The 8,942-nt window shown below is 31.7% G+C and overlaps 1 pseudogene; it reads left to right on the top strand.

The window, feature by feature from the left end:
* Nucleotides 1-583: 583 nt before the first annotated feature.
* Nucleotides 584-8,672, top strand: LOC115964962 (annotated as a pseudogene).
* Nucleotides 8,673-8,942: the final 270 nt, after the last annotated feature.

Genomic DNA, 8,942 nt, shown 5'->3' with positions numbered 1-8,942 from the left:
CCGATTTCTCTCTCTATCCATATATGTGTATAGACATTGATGGATCGTAGTTCAACTAACTTCCTCCTTGTTTCTTTATTTCTTTCTTTTTCTTCTTTTCTTCTTATTTTATTTTTATTTTTATTTTTATTCTTAATTATCTAAACAAGCGAATCATCAATGAAGTTTTGGTAGACCCCACATTGCTCTAATCTCAGACCACCAAAGTGGAAATATTTCACATATAATTTTATTTACGAGTTTTAATTAGCTCAACTAGTAAAGTTTTTTAGCGTTGAATGAAAAGTCTTTGAAGCTTGTCTATACTGAAAATTGATTGATATCTTAACCTATTGTATCTATAAAAATTAAAAAAAAAAAAATATGAGTTTTATTTTTCCTCTAATAAGTTGTGTTTGGGTGAAAAATTTTAGAAATTATTTTGGACAATATGCATTTGGTTATTCTATATAAAGCAAGGCAACTCTCAATTTAGAAGTCATCCACTTCTTGCTTTGAGATCATCATCATCTACTCTCTCTCTTTCTCATTTCTTCTTTATTCTATACGCAGCAAGGCAACCCTCAATTTAGAAGTCATCCACTTCTTGCTTTGAGATCATCATCATCTACTCTCTCCTTTTCTCATTTCTTCTCTCATGGAGTTGGAAGGTATAATCCGATTTTTTGAGAACAAGACTATTTTAATCATTGGTGCCACAGGCTCTCTAGCAAAAGGTTATCTCTCTCTGCCCGCACTCCCGAAATGCATTTATATATGTTTATTCATAGCTACAAATATAAACAACCTGTCAAGCAAATTGCTAGCTTGTATATATTCTACTTGACTCCACTCTGTTTATGTGTGTACGAGTGTATATATATAGTCCTATGTTTGTGTTATGCTTTGTTTATAATTCTATGTATGCGTGTGTTGAAAGGATGTTGGTGTTAGTGATACTTTGCTTGCATAAATGAACGCAGTTTTTGTGGAGAAAATATTGAGGGTTCAACCAAATGTAAAATAGGATCTATCTTCTTTTGAGAGCTTTAGATAATGAGTCTGCTACACAATGGTTTTGTCATGAGGTACCTCATTTAGTTCTTTTTGATTATGTAGGCAGGAGATTTTGTGTCACATACATGATTTTTTTTTTTAAGACTAAGATGTAAAATACATCCTTTTAAGTTTAAGAGAATTTTAATTTTAATCTTTAATATTTTGAAAATTTATTTAAAAAAAAAATTAAATTGAAAATTTGATTTTAATACATATATAACATTTAACGTCATTGTCCATTTTGTCCTTCCATTCATTTCCATTAAATTACATGCGCATTAACAATGCCAAATAAATTTGCGATTCCTATATTAATGTGTGCCAGCTGACTAAAGTATATCATTCCATGTGGTTCTTAAACTTAACTAGTATATGTTAAGTAAAAAAAAAAAAACTAACCAGTGTTATAGAGACCCAAAAGGGGCGTACAATTCATGGAATCTCATATCACTTGGTGAAGTATATAGGGATGTGCTTATAAGGAGTAACTTCTCTTCAATGTGTGTAGAGACATTTTCTCCCATTGTTCTTTGGGGGAGAACAAAACTATGAGTATAGGATCCAAAGCGGACAGTATCTACACAGTATATCATGCCATGCGGCTCCTAAACTTAACTAATATATGTTAAGTAAAAAAAAAAAAACTACTTAGTGTTGTAGAGACCCAAAAGGGGGCGTACAATCCATGGAATCTCATATCACCTAGCAAAGTATATAGGGATGTACTTATAAAGAGTAACTTTCCTTCAATGTGTGTAGAGGCATTTTTTCACACTGTTCTGTACTTTGGGAGAGAATAAAACTATGAGTATAGGCCGCAAAGCAAATAGTATCTACACGTTGGGGTGGGATTGGTAGTGTAATCAGAAATGTGAAAAACTGAGAAAGAAAAGAGGAGAGAGATGAAAATAGGGAAGAAATAGCTAAAGAGAAAAAAAAAATTAAAAATTAAAAAAAAAAAGAAAAAAAATATTACATATAATTTTTTTATAATCGCGGACAAAATGATATAGTTTTAATTTATGAGTTTAAATGGTATTTAACGATAATACCATTCCTGTAAATGGATGGAATGACAAAAATAAGAACAATGTTAAATGTTAACAACTAAAATAAAGACTTTTAAACATTAATAACCCAAATCAAAATTATCACTTAACTGATTTAATTTACATTTTAGTCTTCTTTTATTTTCAAAATAATTTTTATTCTTAATAGCAAAATAAGGGTAAAATAAATTTATTTAATTTCCTAGGATTTAGTTACAATACAATATTCGTACTAAATAGGCTTAAATTGTTTTTGTTTTGTTTTGTTTTTGTTTTTTTTTTTTTTGTTTTTTTTCATTGGTTTGATATGCTGGTAATAGGATAGGACCTCTTTAACGTTCTAAGAAAGAGTTTGGGTGCAAATCTAGAATCCTTTATATTTGAAAGGGTTACTCCAAATATCGCTGGTGACATTAGTGACGAGAATTTTGGAATCAAAGATTCTATATTAAGAGAAGAGATGTGGAATGAAATAGACATTGTCTTAAATTCTGCTGCTACAACAAACTTTGATGAAGGGTAACAAAAAAAACGATGTGTGCAACTGTGCATAGTAAAAAAGATTCATATATTTATTTATTTATTTTTAAATTTTTTTTCTATTCCTTTCTTTCCTATTTTAGATATGATATTGCATTGGGCATCAACACATATGGAGCTTTGCATGTTTTGAACTTCGCAAAGAAATGTATTAAACTGAAGGTGCTTGTCCATGTATCAACAGGTCAGTGTAGACTTGAGCTCTGCCCTTATACACTATTTTGATTGTCCATAAATTAGTCCAGTTCAAGAGGTAATTGCTAGAGAGATCAATGCCGAAAAAGAACTTGTTGAGGATTACCAAGATAAATTACGAGTGCATGGTGCCACGAAAGAAGAGATCACATCCGCCATGAAGGATTTGGGCATTAAAAGGTTTTTAAGAATCTTCCAAAATATGTTAAAATCCTTTAATTTCCAATGACATAATGGTTATCACCTTCATGTCAATGATGTATATTTGTGAAGCATATAATAATAAAATCTTTCTCTAGACAAATTTTTTCCTTCTTGTTTTAATTTTATCTCTTTCTTTTTATTAATTGCTAGGGCAAAACTATATGGATGGCCAAACACCTACGTGTATACAAAAGCATTGGGGGAAATGCTTTTAGGACACTTTAATCAGAATTTGCCCTTAGTCATCATACGCCCCACCATAGTAACCAGTACTTACAAAGAACCATTTTCAGGTTGGATTGAAGGTGTGAGGTAATCATAATTTGACATGGAATTATAAAAGCTCACAATTTTGTGAAATTATTATTTATGTTTTTGTTGGGTAATAATTAATTAATAAGATTAGGTGATCAAGAAAATAATAGAGTTTACGTAATAATTTAGTGGTAATGACATCTTTTGTGATGTAATATTGTGGTTTGAATTCCACTTCCCACTATTATCTATGAAAAAAAAAATATATTCAATAAAGTAACATGAATTGGTCACCCCCCCCCCCCCCCCAATTTCATTTTTCATGATTAAATCTTGCTTGGTTAAATTTAATTTTCTTGTTACAGAACCATTGATGGTGTAATAAACTGAAATGCTTTCTTGGCCATCCTAAGACAATCATGGATGTTGTGAGTTAAATTCATTCTTCAGTCTTTAAGCAAACAATTGCAGACAAATCTATTCATCTGGATTTTAAGCTTGTGTTTGCCCATGTAAGTCTTTTCAACGAGCTTTAAATATTGAATTTCGAAAGTCATGCAGATACCAGCAGATATGGTGGTAAATTCTATGATTATGGCCATGGTGGCTCATGCAAACAAGTCTTCTCAGATCATCTTCCATGTGTGTTCTTCAATGAGAAATCCGATGAAACTCTCTGGTCTTTCAGATTTCATCTCTCTGTACTTCACTCAAAATCCGTGGATTGATAGAAGTGGAAAGTCAATCAACGTCTGCAAGTTGATAGTCTTTTGCAATATTGCTAGGTTTCAAGCATACATGGCTATTCGATATAAGCTGCCGTTGAAGGTATTTGGCCACAATTAAAGGTAGAAACCGGTTTTACATACCAAACATTGTTAATCTTTTACATACCAAACACTGTTAAGAAAAAAATAGTATTTCCTTTCAAAGTTTCCTGTGAATCAGACACTATGCATGCAATATCACAGAAAGAACGTCCTCTCAATATATGTATTCTCTCTCTATACTATATTATCACTTTTTCTTTTCTTTTCTTTTTCTTTCTGACTTTATTCTTTGAAGGTGCTATGGTTAGCAAATCTGGTGCTTTTCCAGTATTATGGGGACATGTATATTACTCTTAATCGGAAGGTCGAAGTATTGATGCGAATGGTTGACCTCTAAAAGGCATATGTATTTTTTACTGGCTAGTAGGTATTAAGTATTTTAGTGATTAAATTTTCAATCGTGTTTTCAATGTATCCACTGATAATAAGCTTTTGTTTTCCAAACAGCTTTGATGACTCCAACACAGAAAAGCTACGAGTGGCGATTAGAGAGAGTGAAGTCAATGTGCATTTGTTTGACTTTGATCCAAAGTGCATTGACTGGAAAGACTAAATTATGAACACTCATATTCCTGGCCTGATAAAGTACTCAATGAAACGATTAACTTTGAGGGATTGTTGGTTTTTATTTTACAAAATGTTGTGGATTGGAATTTCTTTCATCAATAAGGCAACTACAACCTACCTACCTATATAGCCGCCATTTTGTATAGAAATTTGACTTCGAGTGAATTAGTCTTCAGAAATTAAATATGCAAGAAATAAATGAATAGTTGTGAGTGTACGCTTTTAGACCCCTTAAAACACAATCAGATTAACCTAGTTAATTAGCCAAGTGATTACTTAGTCAAATTAATTAGATCTAGGTTAACACACATATATCATATCAATATAAAGTACGGAAAATAAAGAACACAAAGATATGATGACCTAGGAAAACCAAACCGGTAAAAAACCTAGGGAGGATTTAACCTAACTATTCTTAAGGTAAAAAGCAAATCCACTATGAAATAATTGAAGTTTGTACAATAGAATTTAGACCACTAACATTCTATTGCTACCTCGAGTAGAAAACTTACTACCATGACCCCATGATAGATCCGAGTACACGGACTACTTTTTTCTTTGGCCTTTGCAAAGCACAAACACCCACGTTTGTGACTTTGAGATCCCACTCAAAAGTTTAGCAACACAAACTCTCCTATTTATGACTCCAAGACCACCCTTAAAGGTTTAGATCATCAACACCTTTGATGGTTAGAGAAGGCAGCAACTTCTACAATACCGAATCTTGAGATTATTCAAGGAATAATACCAGTAGAAGATATGAGAGAGTTTTTTAGGAACAAAACCCTAAAATACAAAAGGGGCACACTCTTCTCTCTCTAAAAAGCCTTAAAAAACGTGCTTAGGGTTTCCTTTATATACTGGGAGAAGTAGATTAGAAACCCTAATCCTCAATGGGTTTGAACTACTGTTTGGGTTTAATTAAAATTCTGCAGATACGACTTTCGATCGGTCGAGCCTATTTTTTGATCGATCGAACCAGGCAGATTATGAAATCTTCTTCCTGCAGCTTGTATGTTCTTGAATCTTGACTTGAATTACCTTGAGTATTGTCTAATAATACCTATAGACTCTAAGATCTATATCTAGACAAGTTTGTATTTACGATTTGCCAATTGTTCTAAATATTTAGAACCTAATAGTGAGGAGCTAAATAAATGTCTGACATCAACTTATGCAAAAATTTATGTTTATTTTGCATAAGAACCTACTTTTTTTTCTTTTTTTTTTTACATACTCACTTTTTAAAATACTCCACGTTAAATTATCTATTGTATACTATATTTCATTAAATATCAAATATTCTTGTTTTTTTAATTGTTTTTTTTTTCTTCACATATAACAACCAGCATTTACTCTCTTTATTCATCATTCGGATACGTAAAGAAAGAATAAAAAAATAAAATACAAAATGAATAGTGTCAGTGTAAATTTATACAGTTACTGTAGTAAACTTATAAATTTAAACAGTTATATAGTCATTGATATAGGTCATTTTTAGGTTATAAATTTTACACATTTTATTATTATTATATACAAACTGATGTGAGTGCTAGCTCTTACAAATTAATAAAGTGCGAAAAGGGAGTTAAAGAGTTGTGTTTAAAGTATACATAGCTCATACCCCCACACATCTAATATACCCATTTGTAACCAAGAGGGTAAGAATTCTCTCCTTGTTTTTCTTTCTCCGTTCAATATTTTATTGTTAATGATTGAGATTGTCTAGCTGTGTAAGCCTACCAACTTGTAACGAAGTAGATTTTGAGTGAAAATGCTTATGGTGGGAATAGAAACTAATTGCTAACACGATTGTCTCATTTTAATTTTCCAAACTTACCAAAGAAAACTTTGATAACTGGGGTTTTTAAATGAAAGACTCACTTAGATTCCAAAATGCATAGAAAATAGTGGGGAAATGTTATGTAGAGTTACAAGATGAAAACCTTTAACTCCAAATTACAAATAATTATTTCAGAAAGCTTAAAAGAATGATTAACGAGCTCTAATGTTTATCTATAGGGTTTTTGATGAAACCACTTTCGAGAAAATTTTAAAATGCATTCGGGGAAAATAATCAAATATGGCACTGTGAATTTGGGTAGCATGTCACAAACTAAAAATCACCATTATTCAAAAAGAAAAAAGAACGAAGGAAGATTAATGAACTAGCATTTGTCCAAAATCACTCAAATGTCAAATCTCTAAACTCTTACATGGGGTATAACGAAAATGAAATGAAAATCTCAGATCAAATTGAGTAAGAATTCATCCTACGTAAAATTGAAATGAAATAACACAAAAATGAATAAAAAATTACAAGTGATTGGGAGGTATATCAAAGCTTGAGTATCGAGTAGCAGTGTAAGGCAGAATGAGAGAATGAAAGGGCAATGATGACCACAAGGCGTAGAGGAAACTCCAAGAGAGAGGAGAAATTATATGGTCCACTTAGAGGAGTCCTCCCTTCTCAGAGAGAGAGAGAGAGAGAGAGAGAGAGAGAAAGAGAGAGAGAGAGAGAGAGAGAGAGAGAGAGAGAGCAAATGGAATTGACAATTAGGAGAGATTTGGCTTTTGTTCACTTGAGTCATCTGAATTTCAAATTTATTTAGTTCATGCTTTTCCTCATTTCCGTTGAAAAATTGTCATATATATATGCAATTAACTAATGAAAAAGACTTTTTGAAAAAAAAATATCACATAAAAAATCTATAATATATATTTTTATTAATTTTATAATTTTTTTTTTTTTTTTTTATGTGAGGGGTTGATGATGAAAAAGTGAGTGGGTGGAGTTTTCCACCCACACCCACCAAAAGTCATCTTCTCAAATTGGGAGAAAGATGTGGAGAGAAAATGTTTTGTACATAGAATTTATTATTTTGCCTCTTAAATAGGGCTATTCACGAGTCGGATCAAGTTTCGGCTCAACCTGCATCTGACCTAACCCAATTGAGTGGAGTAACCCTCAACCCGTTGCCAACTTAGAGAATGGTTGGATTGGGCAGGTCGAAGCTTCAACGAATGGTAGGTGGATATAATATAGGTATTTGACTCTTTTTTTTTTTTTTGAGAGAGAGAGTTTCAATCTATGACATCTACTTTTAATGATAATTTTTTATCATCAGACTAAAATACCAATTGGTTTTTGGTATAAGTGGGGATTGAATCTCAAATCTCTTATTCAACTATTAGAAACTTTTCTAGTTGAGCTAATTTAGGTATTGACTTAATTTAGAAATTTAGATCAGTAACAATACACTTGGCCTCTATTAAGTATTAACAATATCATTCGCCATCTTAAAGACCATAAAACAAATTTATGAACCTAAAATCAAATAAAAAAAATTAGTTAGCCCAATAACAAAATTTCCAATAAAATTTTTATAAAAAAAAAAAAATCGTCCACTCAACCAATTTTACCAAAAACTAATGGCTCAATCATTAAATATATTTTTTCTTTTTAGATTTTGTTAATACTAAATGGATGCTTTTAGAATTTCATAATGATTTTTTTTTTTTTTCATTCTTTGCCCCTCTAGTTCTAAGTCCTGACTCTGTCTTTGTTCATAATACTATAATTTCGCTATTTTTTTTTTTCTTTTTGACTTTATTTTATTCTATAAAGGCATTATGGTAAGCAAATGAGGTGCTTCGCCAGTACTCTCGAGATGTGTATATTGATCTTAACCGAAAGTTCAAAGTAGGGATGCGATTGGTTGAACTCTACAAGCCATATGTATTCTTTACAGGCAGGTCTGTATTATTAATTTTGATGCTTAATTTTCACTCATTCTATCATCATATCCAATATCCACTGGTTATAAGGCTTTTATTTCCATGTAGCTTTGATGATTCCAATACTGAAAAGCTACAAGTGGCAGCAAGAGGGAGTGATGCTGATGTGCATTTGTTTGACTTTGATCCAAAATGTATTGACTGGGAAGACTACATTATGAACACTCATATTCCTGGCCTGATAAAGTACTCATGATCAATGAAATGATTATTTAAGGGATTGTATGCCTTGATTTGGCAAAATGCATGTTCTGTATTTTTGGAATTTTCTTACTCAATAAGGCAGTATCAGCCTAGCTTTCTGCCATTCCGTTTAGAAACATACTTGGAGTAAATCGGTTTGGAGTTTTTCTTACGTTGTACTTGATAAGGGTAATTTTGTAATTAACCCATGACGGAACAAAAAGGCGACGGACATAACAAGGTTGTCAACTTCATTCATGAGAGACAACCTTGTTGTAAAGTC

Source organism: Quercus lobata, chromosome 10 (assembly GCF_001633185.2).
Source record: "Quercus lobata isolate SW786 chromosome 10, ValleyOak3.0 Primary Assembly, whole genome shotgun sequence".
Taxonomy (NCBI): domain Eukaryota; kingdom Viridiplantae; phylum Streptophyta; class Magnoliopsida; order Fagales; family Fagaceae; genus Quercus; species Quercus lobata.
Note: the sequence above shows the minus strand (reverse complement) of the source record. Positions and strands in the feature narration are given on the sequence as shown.